Below are 26,139 nucleotides of genomic sequence, written 5' to 3' on the forward strand. Positions count from 1 at the left end.
TTTAATTTTACTTATGGTTAATTATTTACAGCTTACAGATGAGGAGACATTCCTAGCACAATTAAGCAATTTGACTAAAAGGCGGTAATAGAATAAGGAAAAACATTTTACAGAGTATGTGAAAGCTTTTCAGTTGTAATTCCTAATATCCTCCTGTAATATTTGAGGAAGACCCTTGACGATAAGATTAGATTTAGATGTGGATTTAACAAGCATTTAATTCAGCACTGATGATGAGCCAGGTACTTGAAAATGCCTCTTAAAGGGATGAATGAATTGGGCCATATTTCTCAGTTCCTTAGGAGCTAGCAGTTTTCTAGATATGAAGGCAAAGTTCGAGAAGGGGAGCGACTTGACCGAGGTCCCACAGCTAGTAATCAGCAGAAGCAGGATTCAAATGCGGATGATTGACTTCAAACCCTTAACTCCTTGGTATACTGCCACATCATTTGCTTCCTACATCAATTAATTAAGGAAGAACTTGCCTCACAGACATTTGTTAAAATGATTTTACTGAGAATGCTGTTGCAAAGACAGAGCCCATTTAGCTGTATTCCTGGTAACCCACACCTGTCTGATGGAATCCAGTTGGGATTTTAGAAAGAAACATAATCTACAGGAGAACTTGCATGCGTGTGGCCTGAAAGCTGAATAACTTCTGTGGTAGCCAGCATCCAGGATGACCCCCAATAATCCCCTGCTCCTGTAATTCACACCCTTGTGCAATCATCTCATATTACCATATGGTAAAAGAGGTGGTGTGTCCTTTCCAAAATGAGCTTGTAAAAAACACTGTGGCGTTGTCTTGAACACTCTCTCTCAAGAATTGAGCCAGAGGAGGTCTTATAAGGGCCACTTTACATTTTCTCCTAGGCACCTCACCCTCATCTGTCCCTGCCTCAAGTCTGGGGGAGGTTGGTTGCATGTTGTGAACAGCCTCATGGACAGGACTATGTGGCTGGGAACTCAGACCTCTGGCCAGTGAGAACCAGAGGCATGGCAGAAACTAGTGAGTGAACTTGGAAGTAGATTCTTTAGCCCCAGTTGGGCCTTCAGATGACTGCAGCCTCAGGAGACTCCCTGAGCCAGAACTACCCAGCTAAGTTGATTTCAGATTCCTGACACAATAACTGGGCTCTTGCTAGCCTTCTTCTCAACTCACCATTAGGTCCACCTTTGTACATCAAGGGGTGTTGAGTAGTCACTCCTCATTTTTTTCTTTTCTCTCCTTAAGGGGAAGTTATAATTTTAACTAGTAAAAGCTTTTTTCTCTTATCCTGATTTGGTAGGAATCTGTGAATACCCCAAATGTACATAGTGAATGAAAGCACCTGCTATCTAAGCATTATTTCTTTCCTGAATAAAACTCATGGACATCCTGCACAATCCCTTCAGGTGCAATAAACAGGTTTGTGAGTGTTGATGGTGATGTATGCCCCATGGCGTCTGACAGGGCATGGTGCCAGCCCAGCAGTAGCAGCACCAGGAGAGCCCAGGACTACATACAGGGCCCCAGTTCTGATCCCACCTCTGTGCTCAACCAGCTGTGTGACTTTGATTAAATGCTGCTACCTTTCTGCCTCATTTTTTTATCTGTAATAGGGAAATGAGATCATTATGAGGATGGACTGAGATAATAAATGGGACAATGCATTGAAAAGTACAAAGGGTAATACAAATGCTTTGTAGTATTAATCAGGATTCTAGTTGTTACGACTGTGTTAAATAACCCATTACGTGATAGACAGGTTTAAGTGGAAATAAGGGCCTTCCCCCAATACAGGTGAATTTACTTTACAAAGTGAGAATGATTCCTCATCCTCAGTCAGGTTGTGATGGATGTGCCAGTCATGCATTCATTCACTCAACAAATATTTACCATGTGCCCACAATGTGTTAGGCACTGTTCTAGGCTCTTGAGACACCTAAGTGAACACAACAGATGAAGTGCCCTGCCCACACAGAGCCTTCTCTGATGGGTGTGTGAGGCAGGGCTGACATGGCTGTTCTTAGAGGGAGAATGGCTGAAAGCTGGAGTTAGCAGTCTGAGGTTGGACCTCCAAATGCATATAGGCATTGTACTGGAAGAGGGAGCTCCGTGCAAAGGAGAGACAATGAGTGCAGGTGTTCAAGGGGACCTAAAGGAGTCAAAGTCTGGAGGAATTCTGAGCCAAAGAAAAAAGTAACTGTTACAGTCACATCTTTGGGAAATTCAAAGTCTCTTCAGGGAAGATCTTGGCAAAAGAAAGAAGTGTGGTGAAGGGAGAAGGAAATGGGAGATGTTGATCAAAGGGTACAAAGTTTCAGTTGCACAAGATCATGAATGAGTTCTGGAGCCCTAAGATACAGCACTGTGACTATAGTTAACAATATTATATTGTATTTAAATTTGCTAGGAGGATAGCTATTAAGCCTTCCTTAACATAGTCAATCAATCAATCTGCAGTGATGAGTATTCCAGTTAGCTCATAATGATGATTATTTTACCATGTAAACGTATATCAAAACAACTAGTTGTTTACCTTAAATAAATGCAATTTTAACTTGCCAATTATACCTGAATAAAGTCAAAAGAGAAGGAAAGAAAATGAGTAGTCAACCCTCCCCCGCCCCCTGCACCCCCAACCACCACCACCTGATGAGTTGAGGAGTAGGGTTAGCCAAAACTGGATTGTTTTGCATCCCAGAATAAGAAGAAACAGGAGTTTCCTGAGGAGGACCAGTTAAGCAGGAGGGGTAGGTCACCTAGCAGGGAAAATGAATATGAAGCTGAATGGTAAACTTGGGCTACAGAGTTAAGAGCCTGTTTGATCAGGTGATGGATTTAGAACATTATTTTTCATGCAGCGGGAATTATGGATAATTTAGGGTAGAGGAATAATATAATCTGAGCAGATTCATCTGGCAGCAGGGTGTTGAATCGACTGGATTTAACGTGGGAGAAGAGGTGAAGAGAAATTATTAGAAGGAAAAAGAGTTTATGATTTTTTTTTTATGGACTGAATTTGTCCCCCTCCTTCCAAATTAACATGCCCAAGTCTCAATACCCTGCACCTCTGAACGTAATTGCATTTGGAGATAGGGTCTTAAAAGGGAGGTGATTAAGTTAAAATGAGGCTGCTCAGGTGGGGCACTAATCCAATACAACTGGTATCTTTATAGTAGGAGGGAGGTGCATGCACGGAAGAGTGACTGAGAGAAGAAGCAAGACTGTAATCTTGGACTTCTAACTTCCACAACTGTGAGAAAACAAATTTCTGTTACTTAAGCAACGTGGCTGTGGTGTTTTGTTATGCCAGCCTTAGCAAGGGAATATAGATTCCTCCCTGCTCAGAGGAGCATGGGTTTTCTATCTTGCAATGTAAAGCAGTTCCTAATCCTAACTGAGCATTAAGACTCCCTGGAAAATGTTTTTTTTTTTTTTTTTTTTTTTTGAGACGGAGTTTCGCTCTTGTTACCCAGGCTGGAGTGCAATGGCGCGATCTCGGCTCACCGCAACCTCCGCCTCCTGGGTTCAAGCATTTCTCCTGCCTCAGCCTCCTGAGTAGCTGGGATTACAGGCACGCACCACTATGCCCAGCTAATTTTTTGTATATTTAGTAGAGACGGGGTTTCACCATGTTGACCGGGATGGTCTCGATCTCTTGACCTCGTGATCCAACCGCCTCGGCCTCCCAAAGTGCTGGGATTACAGGCTTGAGCCACCGCGCCCAGCTGGAAAATGTTTTTAAAGATATTGATTCTTAGGCTCCACCCATGAGTCATTTTAATCAGAATCTCTGAGTTAATTTTCTGGACATCATTCATCTTTAAAAAGACACTCCCAAATGGTTCTGCTGTGTAGACATAGTTAAAAGCCATGGCTTTATGACAATGGAAGAAGTAAGTCAGATTCTTGTGTGTTATTGCCATATTTTCACAAAATTTTAAAAGGGAAAAATATCCTGACTGGAGGCTTGATAAAAAAGATTTTAATCCTTAACTAGATGGTAGTGGACTCTCTTACAGTAAAAGAAAATGCTGGATAAGAACATAAGGTGGCATTCTAAGCAGGCCATTTGTTTTGTGAAGGGTGTAGACTAGAGCACATGGTTAGCATGAAAGTTCTGTAGCCAGGTCTTCCTGTTTGGCCTGCTTTCCAGCCAGTTTTAAAACCTGTTCAGGCTTACTAGCTGTGTGACTGATTGTAATTTACTTAATTTCACTTTGCCACAATTTGCTTCTGACACATGGTAAATATTCAATTAACATTTGATACGGTTTGGCTTTGTGTCCCCACCCAAATCTTGACTTGTGATCCCCAGGTGTTGAGGGAGGAACCTGGTGGGGGGTGATTGGATCACGGGGAAATTTGCCCCATGCTATTCTCATAATAGTGAGTCTGTTCTCATGAGATCTGATAGTTTTATAAGTGTTTGGCTAGTTTTTCCTTCACTTGCTTTTCTTTCCTGCTGCCATGTGAAAAGGTCCTTGCTTCCTTTTTGACTGCTGCCATGATTGTAAGTTTCCTGAGGCTTCCCCAGCCATGCAGAACTGTGAGTCAATTAAACCTCTTTCCTTTATGAATTACCCATAAAGGAAGGTAGTCTCTTTATGGCAGTGTGAGAACAGTTAGCTCTCATTAGTGACCCTGAAGAATTTCAGTGTAAACTCAAAGATCATGATGTGCTTGTTTGGTTACTACCAATTAGTTTTCTAGTTAGTTAAGCTAATGATGATGATTGATCAACAGACATCCAACTGGTTTAGAATACACTTCCAGGCCCCTTCTGTGGATTTACCTGGAAGTCTCGGGTTTTATTAGAATTCTGGGGATTATCTTAGTACATTGGAAAGATGCCCAAAGTGATATAATAAAACTCAGTTTCAAATGGTTTCAGAATTTACAGGTATATTACATATAAATATTTCTTGGGGAGTTATGGGTTACTATCAGGGTGAATTACTGGGCAAATTTTCAGAAGTGACTCTTTCATGTCCTCTAATCTTAAGAGCCTTCTGAACTAAAGGAATTAAAATTTTCTGTCTGTTCTTCTCTTATTTAACCCATGGGGGGATTCGGGGATCTTTCTGAAGTGTAGTAATGGGAGTTCCACAGTTTAGTGCATCTTTCTTCTCTGTGCCCTACTTGGATCCCAGATGGAGTTCTGGTAAACTCTTCTTTCTTCTAAGCACAAGATACTTTGATGAAAGAACACTACCATTGGCAATTATTTCCTCTCAGCAAATGGTTTTTGCTGTGTTGAGCTATTGACCTTGGGATTCTGTATCTTGCTACTTGAGTCACCTCTTCTAAAGTCTTTTATTTAAATGGTTGGTTTATCTGTAAGATATGGCTAGGCTTATTCCCTTTATCCTAGTGTCTAATGAAACTGGAAAAGTCCTTTCTAGTTCCTAAGAAGGAGATATAAATCAGTGTGGGCTAGAATGGGCTGTGCCTAGTGTAAAATCCTGAGGTGACCCTGGTAGCATGGAGTGGAGAATTTTTCTCCCCTTAAGTGGCTGGACTGTGAGCATTTGAAAGGCAGACACTGGACTTCATAGGCCTTGTATTTCCACAGTGCCTACCATGGGTGTCTGCACTTAGCAGATGACCAATAGATATGTGTTGCCTCAAAAGACTGCTTGGTTTGGATATTTGACCTGCCACAGTTACTTCAGATATAGTAGAGAAGACTGAAGGCTATTTTTTTAGGGCCCTTGTTTCTGCACCAGAGGTAGGAATCTCTAGAGGACGAGCCAATCATCAAAGAGGAAGCTGAGTCCAACTCCTTATTCAAAGACTTCTCTATTAGAATAAGAATAGTAGAATAATTCCCCAAAAGAATAGTGGAAAAGGACCAAATAGGAGACATGCTCTTCTAATTAGAGCTTTCAGGTCAGGAAGACCCCAAAAGTTGTCACACTGCCTGCTTCTTGAAACCAGACCAGACTAGATTTATGGCAGCTGAGATACATAATATCTGATTGCATCTGTTTACATTGGGGCCTTCTTTGCCTTAATCTATGAGTTTGCCTGTGTACTAAATCATTAAAGCTTTCTGTGTGCTTTTCAATGAAAGCATTTGACTTCCTTCCAAAGGGAAGCACATAATGAGTAGACACATTCCTCTTTCCCCCAAACCCAGCTGAGCCACTTACATTTACCTCCCTTTTCTCTCTTTCCCTCTCTATGACTCCTCTCCTTTCCTTTTTCTGTTTCTAAAATAGGCTATCAAAGTTTAATTGCTCAGTACATTGCTAAATGTTTGAATTCTCTTGGGGGCACTTATGTGTTTCCAAAAACACGACTGAATCTGGATGAGTTTCAAGCAAGTAGATGTTGTGGTTTGGCAGGAAATAAGGGAAGCCTTTTATTTGAAGGTGCCAGGATGGCATCACTGTTAGATCAGCAAATCTGAATAACTCTGAAGCACTGGGGAATGCACAATGTCTTGGTGATAATGTGGGTGATATTTCAGAATAGGTGATAATTACTAAAGTGTTTTGAATTTCTAAAGAACTTAAAAATCACTCTGTTGGGCATTCAGTAGGAAAAAAGCTAAAGAACTATGGGAGCTATAATAGAAATATAAGGGTAATGGGAAATAAGACAATTTCAGATAATATTGCTAGGATTACCATCATGACCATCACCACCATCACTAGTACCACCATAACCACCACCACACTGCCACTACTGGCTAAGTTATGGGGTACTTCTTATGTTCCAGGCACTAGCCTAACTGCTTTACATTAATTATCTCACTTTATGTGAATTATTCCACATTAATCTTACCAGGTAGGTACTACTATTATTCTTATTCTACACTTGAAGAAGCATATGTTAGCAAATTAAATATTGCTTTTGGATCTCCAGCTACAACATTCTGGAGTTGAAACTTAAAGCTGTGTTGATTTGCACAAAGCTCATATCCTTAACTGATACACTATGTGAAAATATAGCCCCTATATATATATATATATATAGATTCAATGTTGGAAATTGTATCGATTAGATAGGATTACTTTCCTTAGTATTGTGAGCATATGTGGTGTGCCCACGTATGTGTGTTTGAGTGTACTGTGCTGGTGACGAGGTAAGTTATAGAAATGGACAAAGCTATTAACTTGACCTTGGGGAAGCTAGCTCCAGCAGTGGGGATTAGGATGTCTCTCCCTCTTCTCCTGAGAATGAATCATACATGTGGTGTCCTTAAATCAGAATAATTGAGACTGAAAGGGAGAATGTTACAGGGCTGAAGACATTTGATTTAAGGAAAATGATTCTGGCACTGGTCCTTGATTGGAGAAAGATGTTTAGTTAGACTGTGGTCATGTAGTAAGTGACAAGATGCCTCTTACCATATGGAGGCCAGAAACAAGAAGGGAAGAAGTTCAAGCAAGGTGCCTGCAGACGGTGCCAGCCAAACTGGAGCCAAAGGCAAGTTATCATGGTGACCCTCTGAGCAGTTTTGGTTTTAACTGCATGAATTATTTTGTTGTATTTTCTATTAACATATTTATATTCTATTTATTTTCACCTTTTCTGTCTTCCTTAAGAAAAGTTATTTTTGATAAATGCCAATTTGTTTCAGTTCTGCTGAGAAAAAGAAGAAAATGTAGGTGGAATAAGAATCCAGTTGGGGAGGCACTATATTTGTGGAGACTGGAGTAGTGGTATTAGGAGATAAATACCCCTTCAGGGGAAGGGGGAAGTTTCCAGGGAAAGGTCACAGGAATTGCTGATGTAGCCACTCCTCTGCCATTGAATTTCCTCTACAGAGGTCTACTTTGTTAGGCTTTTGGAGGATTTCTGTTTGATTTCCTTCAGGCATGAGTCTTTAACAGAAAAGGACTTTCAAGGTTAAATGAATCACTTTAATAAAGAATAAAGAAAATAAAGATAAATTAACTTGCTAAATAAATGAAATTTATAGAAAAACTTTTAACATGAATCTTATAAATATTATTGTTTCTGTAAATCTGATTTTTAACTTTTTGAGATTTGATATGAGGTACATTATAAGTTATTTGCCACCAATAATAAAGGACAGAAGTTAGCAAATATCTTATTGATATTTTTAGTATAAATTAGAGTAGAATTAAAGTTATATCAGTCAGGATGGGATAGGCTTTGTGTGGGAACAAACAACCCCAAGGTCTCGGTTGCTTAAAACAGCAAAGTTTTCTTTTGTTTATACTGTGTGTTTATTATGGGTAATCTGGGGGCTCTTCTCAGGTTATTCACTCGCAGGGATAAAAACTGATGAAACCTTATATAGAACATCTCCAGTCACTGCAGTAGGTAGAAGGAAGCAGGCAAATCCCTCACTGGCTCTTGAAGGTTGAAGGAGACACGTATCACTGCTGTTCATATTTTATTGGCCAAAATAAGACATACGAACTTGCCTAACAAGGAACAAGAAAAGGAAGCGCGATCCTCTGTGTACTTAGAAGGGGAAGAATTAGAATATTGAGGAATAGCCTGATGAATATCATAGAGGTTAATTCCTTTACTATTGTGAATCTCACCCCTTTCCTGCTGCGAGGGCCAACATAAGGCGGAGGTGAGGCGCCCATGCAGGAATTGTGCCTAATCCATAGGCCATCTACAGTTGCCACAGCCTCTGGTGGGATCTGTGTATAAATACCACCTTCATGTCTGCCCTGGGGACTAAGGTTATGAACTCCTGACTCAGATAAGTAGACGGGGCTCGGCTGTACTCTCCAACTGCTGTGGTTTGGAAGATCCCTGAGTTGTTCAAAAGGATAGAAGGGAAGACAGAAGGACCTCCCATCACAGAGCTTCTGGGAGCCCCTGACAGCTGGGAGAACTGACACAGCCTTCCAGTAGCAATATGCCAAACTTTTCCCTTAAGGGATTTTCCAAGCCTCATCCCAACCTAGAGCTAAAATCTGGTGCTTGAATATCTAACCTTGTGATAAACTTTCCGTCTTTCTTAACAGTTAACATTTACTGAATGCTTCTTGTGTGCCAGCAGCTACTGTGTTAAGTACTTGATATCTATTACTAATTATTATTTAATCCTCATAATAACTTGGGGAGGTAGGTACTGTTATTATCCCCATTTTACAAGGGACAGAGAGATTGAGGAATGTCCTAGTAAGCAGGGGAGCTGGGATCAATCCCAGGCAGTCTGGCTTCAGAGCCTACTGCATGGCCTCTTGGCTACTAGCAGATATTATATTTGGAGGAAATGAGCTTTATTTGAATGTAGATACGAACAATGAAATGCTCAATGATGCCAATAGCAACTCACAGAGATTCTTAAAGACTTAAATCTTCACAATCTTATACTCTCACTAAAATCAATAGGATAAAACTGATGCAGGTATATGCATGGTCCAGCAGACACCTTCATCTTCTAAAGAGCCGAGGCAGAGCAAATTTACATGACTGAGTGTTAATAGAGTCTTTGTCATGACCAGCGGGTGACGGATTTCTAAAGGCCTAAATTCATTATCTTGTACACACAGGGCAAAGCTTATAGGCTTCTGTAGGATATCATTATTGTAAAAGTAAACTTAAACATTTCTTAAAGCAAAACAGGACTGCTTAGAGATCAGTGTTATAGTCATGAAATGACTGCCTCTCTCTCGTTTTCCTTCCCTCCTGGCCCTCTGTGTATGTATATAAACAAACAAAAAAATGTGTGGAAAACTTATGCAATGGTGTGCTGGCAAGTGTTCAACTGCTGGTTCCTGGTTATCTGGGGGATAAAGCCTATTTATAGTGGTTGCCAATTTCTGTGATGTAAATATTCCCACCACTGCCAATTTCAGGTTACCAATGTGATATCACTGACTGCAGAATTGGAAAGACATGCTAACAATTCGCTCTCATGAGCCAGTATGTACTGACTTCAGTCCACCAATGATATTAAGTGGGAGAAAAAAGATACTCCATAGCTCAGAGTTGCAAAAAAAAAAAAAAAAAAATTTGAGACAGCTTAACTGAAATGAATACGCCATCATATCAAACTTTTAAATGAGAGCTGTATTATTTTTATTTCTAGAATTAGCGAGACAAACGGTGTACTTTGGGTTTTCCTCTGGGAAATGTACTGAAACTGTGAGAGCTACCACCTTCAAGAATTAAAACTCTGAAAGAGAGAGAGAGACTAGACTGTGAGACCCTGGGAGTCAGGAGGACTGAGTGCTCTGTGACTCTGCTGCTGAGTAGCTGTGGTCCAGGGCATGCTATTTATCTTAAAGTGCAGACACTCTTAGATTCTTCTGGTGCTGACAGTCTGTGGTTTTAAGTCCAGTTAAAGAGGATGGTGAGAAAAAGAGCCTAAGATATATCAATAGCAAAGGGGCAGAAAATGGAGAAACAGGAAGGAAAAAGACTGAGTGGAGGTGCTGTGAAAGAGAGATGAGATTGAGAAAAAGACAAAAAAAGAAACTAACAGTTATTGAGAATCTACTATGGGCTACTGGTGATGAGATTACGAGTGATTCTGAAACACAATTATGTGATTACGAATCACGTTCTCTTTTCTATTTTTATTATTTTATTTTAAATGAGTTCCTGCGTTGGCTGGGAAACGAACCTGAGAAGCACTTTATTTTATCTAACTCAATTTCCATACGAACCTCATGAGACAGTGACTATTTTCTCTATTTTACAGATGAAGAAAATTAGTCTATAGTACAATTATTCACCCTAAGTCCCACTGCTAGTGAGTGGCTGACCTGGAGTTCCAAATGAGGTCTGCACTTCTGTAAATCCTGTGTTCTTTGCACCATGCAGTGCTGCCTAAATGAGCAGGAGGATTGAGAGGAATGTTAGATTAAAATCACTCCCAGGGAGGCATTTGGACTATGACTCTTATGAATCATCCTTTGACAAGTTTGTTGATCTTCGCTGCTCTTTATCTGCACAAATCTTTAAGTCTTGAGAGGTTTCCATCTGAGTACAATGACTTAAGCAGCCTATGAAGGCAGAAATTATTTCTTGGGATGATGCATCCATTACAGGAATAATAGAACCATGGGGCCTGGTAGCTTTGGCTCCGGGTTGAAGGCTACCCTTTGGATTGCTCTTAGGCAAAAGTAGCAGAAGGTAGGTATTTGCTGGGCCTGTGTCAAACATCAAGTATGGAAAATACAGAAGAGTAAAGAGAGGAAGAGACAAAAGGAGAGAGAGAGAGAGAGAGAGAGAGAAAGAGAGACAGGGATGTTGATGCAGTGGGCAGATTTTGTTGCCCAAAAGACTACATCAGAACACTGATTCTCTGAGTCTGGCTTAAAATCAAAAGTTAAATCAGACATCTGCTTTAATGAGTAAGAAAATATTGATTAAAAGGGCCAGACTCCCTCAGCTCCCAGCTCTGGAATCTTCCTGCATTGACAGCACAAATCGATATCCTCTTGTGAAGGTTTAAGCTCTGATTTGTGAAATAAAAACTGTACTAGGTCCAATGAGAACTGCCATCAAGCAGGGAAACTGCAGTGGGCACTGGCTCAAGGCAAGCACATTTACCACTCAGGCTGCTTTTATCCAGGGAGTGAAGCCCTGGGTCAGGACTCTGGGCAGCTTCACAAATGACCTTCTGCTGCAGACTGAGCAGGAAGGCATCAGATTTCATGCGTGCACTATCTTTATTGCATTGTATTTGCACGTTTACAAATGTCCCTCTCTTATATTGAGTGAGAGCCATGAAGTGGAATTCCAGGCAGCACCCTGAATGTATTTGCTGCTGAGCCGCTTGTATCATACAGTACTGTCCTGCATTTTCCATTCTCTAGGGAGGTCCTAAAGCTGAATGAATCTATCCTGGTAATAGACATGTACACACTTCCTTTGTTCTTACCCACTAAATGGAAGGTTAAATATTTTTCTGAGGCTGAAGAATGAACACACATTTAAAGTCAAACAGACCTGGGTCCAGATCTTGTCTCCACCCCCACCCCCCCGACTAACTGTGTGATGGTGAAGAAATCATTTAACCTTGCTGAGGCTGTTTTTTTGACTGTGATACGTAGACAATTTCTGCTTCCTAGGATTGTTGCAGGATTCGATGAGATCTTGCAGAGAGGATATTTAGGGGAGTGACTGGTATACAGTAAGCACTCCATAAGTTGAGCACTATAATAATCCCAATAATTATCTTAGGTCACTGATGACCTTATTTACAAAAATGTCACAGCAGTAGTAGAGGTCTAAATAAAAAGATAGTAAGCCTTGCTCTATCCAAATGACTCTTATTTCTCATCCACCTTACATTTCTGGCTTCTTGACCCAAGCCAGCCATTAACTAGCTTGGGGAGGGCCACACGTCTGTTCGTTTCCTATCATCAGAAGTGGAAAACAGAGTCACAGATGTCACCTCTACATTGGCCGTGTGACTTTGGGATCAGATGCTTGTGCTCTCTCGGCATTAGTTCCCTTATCTTTGAAGAAAGGGGCGGTCGTAAGAAATTTGACATCCCTAAGGCCCCTCTCATGGGAACATTTCTGGATGGTTCTCTGTTCTGTTTCTTGGCACTGTATCTTTTCCTCTTAATGTCTGTCTGTGACTCGAAAAACTTCTCTGCTTTTCCAACAGTCTTTTGTTCCTCCAGGCTGAAGCCTTCCCTGACAGTTGCTGCCTGTTTCTTTCCATATTCTTGGATTCTACCATCTGGCACTCACTGATGATTTCTTTGGTCTTGAATCACTGAGTGATTATTCTTCTGTCTGATGTCCTTTGATCACCACTCTTTGGGTCTTCTTTCCCAAATTTTGCTCTTTACTTATTTTGGGGGTTAAATGACCCTAAAAAGTATCTCTGTCAATGGGGGCAAATAGGGCGTTTTGCAGATGTTCAAACCAGATTGTCCCTCTAAGCTGCTTCACTGACCATTCACATTTTGAATGCAAATGATCAGTGAAGACCAGAGAAATAAACTTCTCAGATGGCAGCATCAGAAATAGGTGTTCTTAAAAACAAAAAGCAAATGTAAGGCCACTATGGATTACTTTTATGTGATTGAGTCTCTCTCTTAGTTTTGGTAGCTAGAAAGCTGAGAGCCAGATACTGTGGCTCATTTCTAGCGAGATTCTGTGTCAGGTATGTTGCATGTTACTCTTTACCCTCAGTTTATTCTAAATTTCCTCAATTTATTTTTCCCTCATTTAAATTCCTTGTATTTTTTTTTTTTTTAAAAACCTTGTTATATTTTTGAAATTTATGCCATGTCTTTTTAAAATAGTGAGAGCTAAATCAATGGAAACAGTTTAAACTTGGAAATTCATCTGGTGCCCTGGGGTCTAGTGAGAGACAAAGACCTTCTGGAGTAAGAATGGCCACACAGGCTAGAAGCTAGCCTCCTCCTCATCTAGGAGCCTCAAAGTCTGTCTCCCCTTCGAGTCAGACTTGATCAGAAGGGTCTGGACCAACCTTGTTCAAAGTAATCACTTGCAGGTTTTTTTTTTTTTTTTTTTGCTGGTTTTCTTTTTGAAAGTTTATTTAAAAAAAAAAAACCCTATACCTTTTATATTTTACATTCACCTCTCAGAATATTTAATGGTACCCATTGATGATATTATAAAAAAAAGACCACCAGCTGCTTGAAATGGCTGCAAATTTACTGTGTTCTGGCATTAAAGTGATTTCAACTCTTTGGAAAAATTGGTGTCATAGTAAGCACCGAGATTTCAAATTCCCAGATGAGGAAAAAAAGTTTTAATCAGGAGGAAATTATTTAGTAAAAATTCAAGGCTAAAAGGAAATGTTAGAAGGAAGCCAAAACCAAAAAACTGTAAAAAATGCACATTCTGTGCATTTTGCTCAGTTGAGTGCTTGGCCCAATTTCAGGGAAAAGCGGTCAGAGAAGGCTTCCTGGAGGAGGTTGCTTAGGATGCACATATATCAGCTATTGTGCAGTTCAGTCAAACATGAAATCCCCAAAGTGGCATGGAACTTACGATCAGAAGGTGTAGGGATGAAAATGAAATATAGAAATTCTCATGAGATACTTATATTCGGGTGGGAAATATTTGCCATATAATATAAACTAATCACGGGAATAATATTACATTATATGTCCACATTCAATGGGAGGAGGTGACACATTTTTTTCTACCACAGATAATTAATGTAAGTTAATATTGAACTTTGCCTCAATCAGCAGTAAGAACTTCCTGAATGCTTTGACCCTTCCTTTGGCAAACATTGCTGTGTTGTGATCCCAGGGTACCCTCTTCGAGTGAGAAGCACAGCTGGATTTCTATTCACCAGTTTTGTGATCTTAAACTCTATGATCTTCTTAACTGTGACTTTGACCTTAGGATCTAGTCAATCCACTGATAATTTGTCTTACTGTCTAGAATCAGCTCAGTGCCTTTTCTGATCTGGGGGACCTATCTGATCTCCAGCTGCCACTAACACCCCTTCTACCTGTTGCCCCTAAACGGTCCTTGAATCCTATCCTGGCCCATACCATTTTCTGCTGCTCATTCTGCAACACAAATGCAATGGATGCATTTTAGTAATGGATCTTTGAGGATATTTTTAAAAATTAGGACTTAAAGAAATAATGTTATGATAGAGGTTGATGGGCAGTGTGGTTAATCATTTTGTCAGGGCCTTATTGGTGTCCTTTAAAGATTTCAAGGTGGGTTTTGAGCTGCAAAATCCACATAGAAAGCTTCCTTTCTTACTAAGATCAGCAGAAGGATCTTTATGTGCCAGAGGTTTCTTTGCTTCCAGTGACTGCCTTTAGAAACTATGAGTGCCCTTTCACCACCTAGACCTGTTAGGGCACCAGGGTACTGCACAGTCATTGCAAGCCTTTCCTAATCCTAACCTCACAAAACCCAGCTTTAGAGGAAGAGGGGTTGTGAGCATCACTTACTAGTGGTGAATCAAGTCATCAAACTGGAAGCATTTTTTAATAAACAAAACCTTGCCTTCAAAATAATGCAAATCCTTTAATAGTGGGACTTTTCATCCTGGCCCTCTTTTGCCTCAAATTCACAGAAACTCCTAGATCCCACCATAACATCCCCAGAAATTTATAAACTGCTGGTTATCAGGTGGCACTATCTTCCAGACCTGAGAGTACATGAGGAATTTAGCCAACAATCCCACGATATCTGAGGACAGAAAATTGGTTAGAGGTCATATATTCCAGCAGACCTATCACAACATTGTATTAGTTTATTAGCTGAAGTTCTTCAGAGAAATAGAACAAATTGTGTGTGTGTGTGTGTGTGTGTGTGTGTGTGTGTGTGTATTACAAGGACTGGCTCATGTAATTATGGAGGTTAAGTCCCACCATCTGTTGCCTGCAAGCTGGAGACCCAGGGAAGTTGACTTGTCATTCAGTCTGAGACTCAAAAGCTAAAAGCCAGGTATAAATCCCAGTCCAGGGGCAAGCGAAGACCAACGTCCCAGCTCAAGCAGACAGGCAGAAAGTAGAAAGGAGTGAATTCCTTCTTCTTCAACCTTTTGTTCTCTTCAGGCCCTCAATAGATGGGATGTCTACCTCCAGTGCCCACTCACTAACACTGATGCTTAGAGGCTATCAGTCTTGGTTCTTACAATCATTCTTTCTTTGGTTATATTTTCTATTTTTTTAAGTTGACACATAATAATTATATTTGTGGGGTATAGTGTGATACTTGGATACATGTACACACTATGTACATGTACAAATCAGGATAATTAGCATATTCTTTCCCTCAAACATTTTTTTATGTTTTTGTGCTGAGAGCATTCAAAATTCTCTTTTAGCTATTTGAAAAACATACAATAAATTGTTGTTAATGATAGTCATCCACAGTGCTATGGAGCACTAGGGCTTATTCCTCCTATCTAGCTGTAATTGTGTATCTGATAGCCAACCTCTCCCTACTCCCCAACCTCTCTTCCCTTCCCAACATCTAGTAAAGATGATTCTACTTTATACTTCTATGTAGTAAACTTTTTCAGCTTCTACATATGAGTGAGAATATTTGGTATTTGTCTTTCTGTATGTGGTTTATTTCACCTAATATAATGCCCCCTGCCCCGCACTTCCAGCTCATCCATATTGCTGTGAGCTACAGGATTTTATTCTTTTTTATGGCTGAATAGTATTTCACTGTGTATATATGCCACATTTTCTTTATCCATTCGTTTGTTTATGAATACTTAGGTTGGTTGCATGTCTTGGCTATTGAGTACAGTACTGAAATAAACGTGGTAGTGCAGATATATCTTCATCATACTGATCTATTTTTTGATATATAGACCCAGTCGTGGGATTGCTGGGCTATGTGATACTTCTACTTTGAGTTTTTTGAGGAGCTTCCATATCGTTTTCCTCAATGACTGTACTAACTCACATTTCCATCTATAGTGTATAAGAGTTTTCCTTTCTCTGCATTCTCATCAGCATTTTTTTTTTTTTGATAATAGCCATTCTAACAGGGATGAGATGATATCTCACTGTGGTTTTGATGTGTGTTTCTCTGATTAGTGGTAATGAGCATTTTTTTTCATATCTCTTGGCCATTTGTATGTCTTCTTTTGAAAAATGGCTATTCCGATCATGTGCCCATAAAACTATTTAAAGAGATTTATTCTGAGCCAATAAGTGTGCCCATGGCCCAGGATATATATTTGTGGGTCTGTTACTGGAGAATTATTGTGTTCTTTTGAAGGTGTCTTTTTTCTTTCTTTTTAAATGTTTCTTGTGTCCCGACATTGATATCTGTGCATCTGTTGGGACAGTTGCCTCTTCCAATTTTATGGAGAAGCTTTCATAAGGAAAGACTTTCCTGTAGTTGTGACCTATAGTATCGGTTGGGTAGAGTGATTTGGCTCTGGTTCTGGATGGTGCAGTAGTATAGTCTCTGTGTGATCTTCCCTCCCCTTCCCTCCCCTCCCCTCCCCTCCCCTCCCCTCCCCTCCCCTTCCCTTTTTGGAGTCTCGCTCTGTTGCCCATGCTGGAGTGCAGTGGTGTGATCTCGTCTCACCACAACCTCCGCCTCCCGGGTTCAAGCGATTCTTCTGCCTCAGCCTCCTGAGTAGCTGGGACTACAGGGATGTGCCACCATGTCCAGCTAGTTTTGTATTTTTTGTAGAGATGGGGTTTCACTATGTTGGCTAGGCTGGTCTCGAACTCCTGACCTCATGATCCACCTGCCTCGGCCACCCAAGGTGCTGGGATTACAGGCATGAGCCACCGTGCCTGACTGTCTCTGTGTGATTTCTTTGGATATAATCAATGTTAGCAATGTCTGCAAGTGCCTCAGTGGCCTAGAATGAGAGTGTTTGTGGAGGCAGTGGTATGGCTTTGCCAGGAACAAGGGCTACCAGACGAGTCCATCCTTAGATCCTCAGGGTATGAGCATATTGGTTCCCACAGTCTTGGGGGTGACTTCCCTACTGTGCTGGAGTGTCTGTTTCTTGGGCCTTGCACACTTTGAGGGCTCAAGTGCTAGTATTATGGTTGTACCACTGGGTCTAGCTGGGGTCATGGTATTGTAGCCTTTGTGGGGGCATGGTAGGGTGATGACAGGACCTTAGGAATGTGAAGTTGCCAGGGTGTTGGACCTCAGGGCAGGATGTACTTTAGCATTGGTTCTGTTCTCAAAATGGCATTATGCCATAGCAACTGGGGTCCCAAGGACTCGGAGGTGGGGGCCCAGCATGGGTTCCTTCTCTGGATCAATGCGGCCATGTTGATTCTAGGCATGGGGACTGCTGGGGATCTCCCACTTACCTTTTCACTGCAATGGGGAGTTCTTGGTTCTGACCAAGTTTTGGCTGGGTGCTTTGTTTTTCTCTCTATGCTGCCATCCAAAGTTTCTGTGTTTCAGAAGGTTTGCATCACTTCCTTGCTAAATTTCAGTATTCTTCCTAAGACATTCTACTTGAAGTGAGTTTATTTGTTGTTTTAGTCCTTTTTGGAGAAAGTTGGTGTTGGCCACCTATACAGCTATGGATTTTATAAGAATTCTTATTAAGATGTAATGAAATAATAAAATATTTGAAATTTGCTTTATGTTAATCCAAAGTGGTGGGAAAAATTGGGTGGGTAAACAGATAAAATAAACTTGATCACATGTTGATTCTTAGTAAACTGGGAGATGGGTAAATGGAGGTCATGATATTCTCTTTATTTTTGTATAGGTTTGAAATTTTACGTAATATTAGAAAGTGTGGTGAATAGACGTATACTTACATGTTTTAAGTTAAAATAAACTTTTAAGGTTTGACAAATAAAAAGGAATTTCAGATATTTATGTATGACCTTTGTGACACTCCATGCCTTTAGTCTAAGGGCTGCAGCTACAGTCTTGCCCTCAGCAGAGAACAATGAGACACAATAGTGGTTTCCAGTCACCTTTCTTGTATTTTCTCTTAAAGATGATGACCACACTTGCCTCTTTCAAATATCGTGACATTTCTTCTGTTTCCATATATGTAGATAGTCACACAGCCTCTGCCCTTTCTACTTGAAAACCTCAGCAGGTTTTTCTGTTCCTCACAGTTTGGCAATGGTGCTTGGAAGGAACGCACAAAACACCCTAAAAGATTCGGAGCAGATAGCAGTGGGGCATTGAAAGAGATGGATTTAAAGAGCCAAGACAGTCAGTGGCGGTTATTTAGAGACCAGAAACAAATGTGAAAGTGGGAATTGATAAAGGAGGAAGCAGAGACATTAGTAAAGCTGTTTAACGGGGAAAAAAGCCCAAAGTACATCGTAAAGGATAAAAATGTAGGCATTTATATCTTCATTAAGGAATTTATTAATTAGAGTTGAGTTGTTAACTAGTTTATAGTTCCCGGGGACTAGGATAAGCCTCTGAGAGGAGCCCAGGCAGAGAGCAGTCAGCCTGGATAATTACCACGGCTTGCTATGGGGCTTTCCTCTAGCCTGGTAAACAATTTAATATCTGGCAGGTAGATGAACAGGCCTGGGATGCCTTACCCATCAGGCAAGACTAATTCCCAGACAGGAATCCTGGCCAGTTGCCAAGGTAGGCTCCTCCCTTCTTTTGTTGGAAGTGAGAGAAGAGCTGAATAGTCTTACTTGGCAATGGCCCAGGACCTCCAGCTTCTCCTTTCCTGCTGTGTGCAATGATCGTTCCCGGATCCAAGGTGCTCATATTGATTCTGTGCCTCTAGGCCAAGATGATACAGCACCATGCTGCCTGGTCTACAACAGCAAAGAGTGTTGTATGGTGTTTGTGACAGTCAGAGGCGAGCCTCCTGCTCTGATCCACTCCTTTCTGTTTCTTACTTTTAGCTCTGTCTCTCACTGATGATCCCTTACTTACCCATTGGGCTTGATAATTTTATTTATTTTCATTGACTCTTGAGTCTTCAGTCTTCCCTTAAGGAGGAGAAAGAACAGACCAGGAGTGGCCACGATGGTCATGTCGATGTGGGATGCTGCTGGGTAAAAAGATAAGAGAAAGGTGAGAGCATGTTTGGAAATGGAAAGTGTGTGTCCTACCTAAAGACAGTCAAATTATAGTTTCTAAATAGTCCCTGGCCTGGGCAAAGAAAATATATCAGAGAATGGATTTATTCTGTGGGTCTACAGTTTGGAACTGCTGGCACTGACTGCCATTCTTGGGACCCATTCCAGGTTTTTGTGGGAATGTCATTTGGGCCTCCTCAGTCCTCAAGAGAGGGTATGAGTGGGGCATCTGTGTTCATGTCTAGGTAGGGAGTGTCCTGTGATGAAGGTACACAGATTGTCTTCTCTCATCCTCATCCTGATAAATGCCAAGTGCCTATGTGAGACAGTGCCATTTGGGCCATATCAGCCTAATCTTTAATTGCAAAGGAGAACCATAATTTTTGTGCCTAATCCCTGTCCCCTCCCTACACCCATACTTACTCTCCCCTGGTTCTGGGTCTCTCCTCTTTGTCTGTGTGAGGTCTGCTGCTTTGGTACTTCCTGGTCTCTGGTAAATGGTTAAATCCACTAATCCACACAAAGGTGCTAATGGCTTAAAGTTGTACTCATTTCAGGAATTATTTCTATGGCTTATGGAAAGGTTAAGGCTTAATCCAAAGGAATCTTGTCTAATAGATTTCCATATATTTTAGCACAAGGGAAGTGAATATATTTTGGGAACACTGGAGAAGTCATGTGGTGAATTCTTCTGATTGCCTTACTCAACTTATATTTTACTATCCTTTATGAAGAGGTTAAAAAGCTAAAAATGATATTTCCAACACCTTTTTATAAACAGGACTCTGGATATAAAATAGATTCTTCCAACAGATGTTTTTGTTCTAAGATATACAAGGTGGGAGGGAGGTAGAAGCCCTTTTCCTACGTCCTTTTTCTGCTTTTACTCATAAGCAAGGGTGGGGAAATGTGAGTTGTTTGATGTCAGTATTCCAGGGTCTAACCCCCACCTTCCCGAGTATTGAGAAGCCATCATGGCAGCAATGTCATCTTAATTCTGCTCTCTAGTTCTCGGACTCCAGCTACACATGGGTACAATTCTGCATTTATATCTCCAGTGGCCACCCCAGAGGTGGGCCAGTTTTCTGTTGTTCTGGCAGTCATTCCTGGAGGCTCATCTTAGAACATGCTCCTTTAACCTTTCCATTAATTTTGGAAACTCTGAAATTCCCTGCATGAAATCTTTTCCTGCCCAAAAATACTTAGAGCTGTTTCTGTTTTCTGTATTGAACTTTAACAAATATAGATCCTTCAAATGGTTTATATCATACTTAACTCCTGAAGTTCATTCTACTTCTTAAGTTTGAAGATGAAAAATAAGGGCACCTTTCACAGAGAAGACCATGCAAGTGTGGAAATGAAGTGCCACAGACTGTGGCATTGACTTGAGTCTGGCCCAGTAATCTAGTGATTTACTAGACCAGATGTTCCCTGCTACAAATGTCACTAATGTCTCATAGAAGGTTTAGGTCATTGCAGCTTGTACTGGCAACTAGAGCTCTTTTTTTTTTTTTTTTTTTTTTTTTTAACAGCTCTCTTAGTGTTATAGATAAGGCTTTTTGGCAAGCAGATGCAAATAGCCTAAATAGGTGATTGGTACGTATGTTTCTCATTGCCCTGGCCTTCCTTAAGTGTTAAGATAGATCAGTGAGAAATGTAGTCTTTTCTTCTAATGGGGAATGCACTTTTGTACGGGAATGAATGAATTGATAATGCAAGGTGAAAGTGTTTTGTGTCAAAATATTCATTTGTCCCATAACTGTTGAGTAAACGTAGCCATTAGTGTGTGCATACAATTTCCCTTAATCCTCTGAGCATTCAAGCAGCAGGTAGACACTTCCTGCTGAGAAACATATTTGAGTGAGATGAGCATTTTTAAAAGGAGCATGAATCTATTCACCATCTGGGGAGGCCAGAACCATTCTCCCGTGTTCAGCATGAATTCAGGTGACTTCGGGAGGTGGGGAGCAGTGATATTGCTCTGTATTTTCACTGCCTACTGAGTTCAGCTTTCCTTGTAGCAGCTGGAACTGAAGAATCTCCTGAGCAAACAGTAGCTTAAAGGCAGAACATCTTGGAAAGTGGGAGATGACTCTGAAGGCTTTCAGACTAGGGATATTCATAGGTGGCATCAGCTTTTATACTAGAGGCATCATTCTTTCTAAGATGGCCCTGTAACCTTTTTCAGTTTTCTGTAGAAATTGCTTTTTACATGCTTGGTTGCTCTACCGCAAAGTGGTCTTGCCCAATACAGAGAAAATATTCCACTCACTCTATAGTTTTTTATTTATTTCATTTAATTAACACCTAAGTAAATGATGATTACTATGCACCAAATATGAACTCAATTCTTATAACATCCTTTTGAGGTAGGTACTATTATTTTTCCCATTTTATAGATGGAAAAACCAAGGGACAGAGTGATCAAGTAACTTATCCATGGGTACACAGCTAGTAAAGCAGGATTCAAAACTGTGTTGTGGCTGCGGAGTCCCTGCTCTGAACCACTGTGGTTCAGAGTAGTCTATGAGTGGCATGTTCAGTAGTCTATTCAGTAGTCTATGAGTGGCATAGACTACTCATTTTGCCTTCATCTCAGAGAGATTGCCATTTTGTCTTCTCTTTAAGGCCAGGGCTGCTGCATATTGTACAGATTGTTCACTAGCTAAGGAGGCCCAGTCAAGGGGTATGGGAGCTGAAATCCAGCTTGTCTTCTGTTTACCAAAACTCTGTTCTGGCACGCTGCTACTACCCACAGACAGAGGAATCTTTATCCAGTTTGGACATAGGCGCTGTATGGAATAGCAGTGGCTCATGCATTCCAAGGCTCCCTCCTCTACCTTCGTACTGGATCCCATCTCTTCCTGTCTCTTCCAATGCTTTGGGTCTCCATTGACTTCCCAAGCCTGGACAAGAATTTGACCTGATGAATAACATGAAACTATAGCTCTTGATGTCAGTTCATTATCTGCATAAAAGCCTTTAGGATACTTTGAAGCAGCTTTAGCTTCTCTTGCCTATACCATAGAACTAATATTTAAACTCTTTCGGTATCTTATAGCCTTTTTCTGGGAATCTTTTGAAGTATGGTAGGTCTCTCTTAATTATAAAACTGCTCAAAAATGAAAAGCAAAGTCACCATAAAGTTAAACTGAAGTATTCATTAAATTATGGAACCCAACTGCCTTTTATAGCGTTGTTTGGGAATTGGGAAAGTATGATCTGAGTTTGATTTTAGGGTATCTGGAGCGCTCTTCCTTCTAACCTAAGGGGTTGACAACATCAGAAGGAGCTGGGAAAGGACTGTGGTACTGACAGTGAGGTGGTTGCTGTTGGTATGACCTGGCCATTCGCTGCTAGGTATTTACAGGCTAAAGTTGCTTTTGCCAACCTCCAATTTATTCGTAACACAGGCAGCCAGACTAATCTTCATAGAATGCAAATGTGATCATGATACTCCTTAAAACACTTGAATGCCTTCTAATTGCTATTACTATAAGATCCTTAACAGGGCTGGCGCCTGTCTAGTTCTTCATTTGCGTATTGACCTGTTCTCCCTTTCACAGTGGTTTTGACCCTCTTGTCTCCTTTTAATTAGTTCTAATGTTCTAAGCTCTCTCCCATTATAGTTTCTTAATATGTGTTTTTTTATTTACCTAAAATGTTATATTTCTCCTCACCTGGTTAACTGGCGCACATCCTTTGATCATCAACTTACATGTGACTTTCTTAGGAAAAAATATTAATGTACTGAAAGCATCACATAGGTGTCCTGGATAACATTAATTATAGATGAAAATTAAATGCTTAACAACTCTCTTCCTGGGTAGATTGTAGCCTCTGTTAGGTAGGGGCCATGTTTGCCTTATTTTTTTCTTCTAGCACCTAAGTATTGAATAAGTATTTGATGAATGAATCAATGAGTGAATGAACCAATTAATGAACTAAGATTTAACTTCCGTATGTGACTGTTTTCTTTCCCCACCTAGATTTCACATTTCGTGAAGGCAGGAGCCATATCTTTACTCATTTTCATGGGCCCTGAACTGATTAGCCCAGAGTTTTGCAAATGGTGTGCCTCAATAAAGATTTGCTGGTTAATTAATTAATCTGCCAAGCTCAGATGAATTAGTTAAAGTATGGAAAAATAAGGAAAAGGTAAGGATGAAATACACTGGATCATTCCGATGAAAGAGTGCAGTCTGGTGTTTCAAAGTACAGTGAATACTGTCTCTGCTTATGTGTGATGATCAATAAATTAGTAGATTGTGCCCCACTTTGAACCCTCTATTTTCAACCTGATTAACTGATGACTTTTGTCTCCACTAACAGTGTTGGGTTAGCATGGGTAAAAGTCTTTGACCTGGGTTAGTAATAGCTGCTAATCATATTTATTCTTTTGTTTCTGAGAGTAATTGGAATTTTTTCCCTCTATTTGTTGATATGCTGAGGACTATGTATAATAGGTAGCTGATTAAACAGGTTGTGATGAGGAAAACAAGATGTCTCAGGTTTTATCTTTTAATTTATTGATTTTGGATAGGGATGAATTTTCATGGCTGCAGATCATACATGTTATCTGCACAATTATCCATATTCAGTTCTTCCTGTTGGAAGAGGGTAGGACAGAATCCTGAGCCTCTGGTTCAGAGGGCACAATCAATCCTCCTATGCCTATTGATTCGGACCTAAATTTGCATTTTATTTTCTGTCTTTTTTTCTTTCTTTCTACATTAAAATCTGCTCCCACTGCATGCTTGGAAGAAAGAAATGCTGTGAAATAATTAGAATAGATTTCGCCTTTTTTCTTGCTGTATCTGAGTTATCATCATCATCCTCATTTTCATCATCATCCTGTAGTCCCTCCCATCTTGTAGCGTGTTACAATTCCAAAGCCCTTTCACATATGTTTATCTCACATGCTTTCCCTGCCGCCCCAGTTGTTGCTCAATTTATAGCTCAGGAATCTTGGGCTCCCAGAGGTAAAGTGACTTAGCTAAGTTTATATGGCTGGAAAGTGAGTAAAACTGGGTATATTTGCCAGAACTCTTCTGATTGAAAGGAATAAAAATCCAATTTCAGCTTAAGAGAAAAATAATATATTGCAAAGAGTTTGGAGTTGTTTACAGAATGGAAGAAAAAGACACAGAAACCAAGTCAACTTTTGGAACTGGAGCCAAAAATCTTGAAGCCTGTGCGAATTTCTCTTACCTTTTCATGTTTGCTTATTTTGGGGGTTTTGGCCTCATTGAGTCAAACTTCCCCAGGTAGCAAGGGACATGATTATCAGTGGGGCTGCCATGTTTGGTCTGCAGTGTACAAGTGTGTTCCACACAAGTGTCACATATGATACCACACTCAAAGATTTGTGTGTCTGTTATGACAAATTTCCAGCAGATGGCACTCAAGTGTTTTTTATAAAAAAAACACTTTGAGGAAGAGGCACATTTTTCTGTTTTGCACAGACTCCTTAGGGGGCACTGGGGATGCTGCCTTCCAATAGTTCTGAGATTACATTCTTCCTGGTTATAACAAAGGAGAAAGATAAACCTTCCTCAGAAGCTCCAGCTGAAAGAACCTAGACAATAACTCTGGTGGACCTGGCCTGGGTCCTACCTTGGACCAATTTCTGTGTCTGAAGTGAGGCCCCAGGCATCATAATCCACACACACTTTTATTTCCATATGTAAAATTCTGACTGCTGCCTACAAAATGCAGTAAATCCATGTGTATAATCCCCTTTCAAAAGAGCTGTCCCAAACTATCACCCAACTACTGCATTCATTACCAAGTGCAGGGTCCTGGTGATATGCATGCTATGGTTTGACTGTGTACTTTTCAAAGTTCAGGTGTTGTCAATGTGATAGTATTAGGAGATGAGACCTTTAAGAGGTGATTAGGTCAGGAGAGGGCTCCTCCCCTCATAAATGGGATTAAGTGTCTGTTCAAATCCTTCACCTACTTTTTGATGGGGTTGCTTTTTCCTTGTAAATTTGTTTCAGTTCTTCATAGATTCTGGAGATTAGCCCTTTGTCAAATGGATAGATTGCAAACATTTTCTCCCATAGACATTTATGCAATAAACATAAGAAAAAAGCTCATCATCACTGATCATTACAGAAGTGCAAATCAAAATCACATTGAGAAACCATTGTGGAAGACAGTATGGTGATTCCTCAAGGATCTAGAACCAGAAATATCATTTGACCCAGCAATCCCATTACTGGGTATATACCCAAAAGATTGTAAATCAATCTATAAAGACACATGCACACGTATGTTTATTGTGGCATCTTTCACAATAGCAAAGACTTGGAACCAACCTAAATGCCCGTCAGTGATAAATAGAATAAAGAAAATGTGGCACATATACACTGTGGAATACTATGCAGCCATGAAAAAGGATGAGTTCATGTCCTTTGCAGGGACGTGGATGAAGCTGGAAACCATCATTCTCAGCAAACTCACACAGGAACAGAAAACCAAACACTGCATCTTCTCATAAGTGGGAGTTGAACAATGAGAATACATGGACACAGAGAAGGGAACATCACACACTGAGGCCTGTTGGGGGCTGGTTGCCCCAGTCTGTGATGTTTCCTTCCCTGTGTCCATGTGTTCTCATTGGCACATTAGTGGGGGACTAGGTGAGGGATAGCATTAGGAGAAATACCTAATGTAGATGACGGGTTGATGGGTGCAGCTAACCACCATGGCACATATGTAACTATG

General features: G+C 40.5%; 1 long non-coding RNA gene across 2 annotated transcripts in view; it reads left to right on the forward strand.

Moving 5' to 3' along the window:
• The window catches only part of LOC105712637 (uncharacterized), an 86,261-nt gene that overhangs the window by 13,646 nt on the left and 46,476 nt on the right, over nt 1-26,139 (forward strand). Inside the window, exon 1 of one of the 2 annotated variants that reach the window (XR_010341704.1) lies at nt 3,171-3,241. The exons of the other annotated variant lie outside the window; for it this stretch is intronic. This is a non-coding gene — a long non-coding RNA (uncharacterized LOC105712637). Of the gene's footprint in view, nt 1-3,170; nt 3,242-26,139 lie in introns of those variants that run through there. 2 annotated transcript variants of the gene reach the window in all.

Source organism: Aotus nancymaae, unplaced genomic scaffold, assembly GCF_030222135.1.
Source record: "Aotus nancymaae isolate 86718 unplaced genomic scaffold, 86718_ANA_hifiasm-v0.15.2.pri h1tg000010l, whole genome shotgun sequence".
In the NCBI taxonomy this organism is placed as follows: Eukaryota; Metazoa; Chordata; class Mammalia; order Primates; family Aotidae; genus Aotus; species Aotus nancymaae.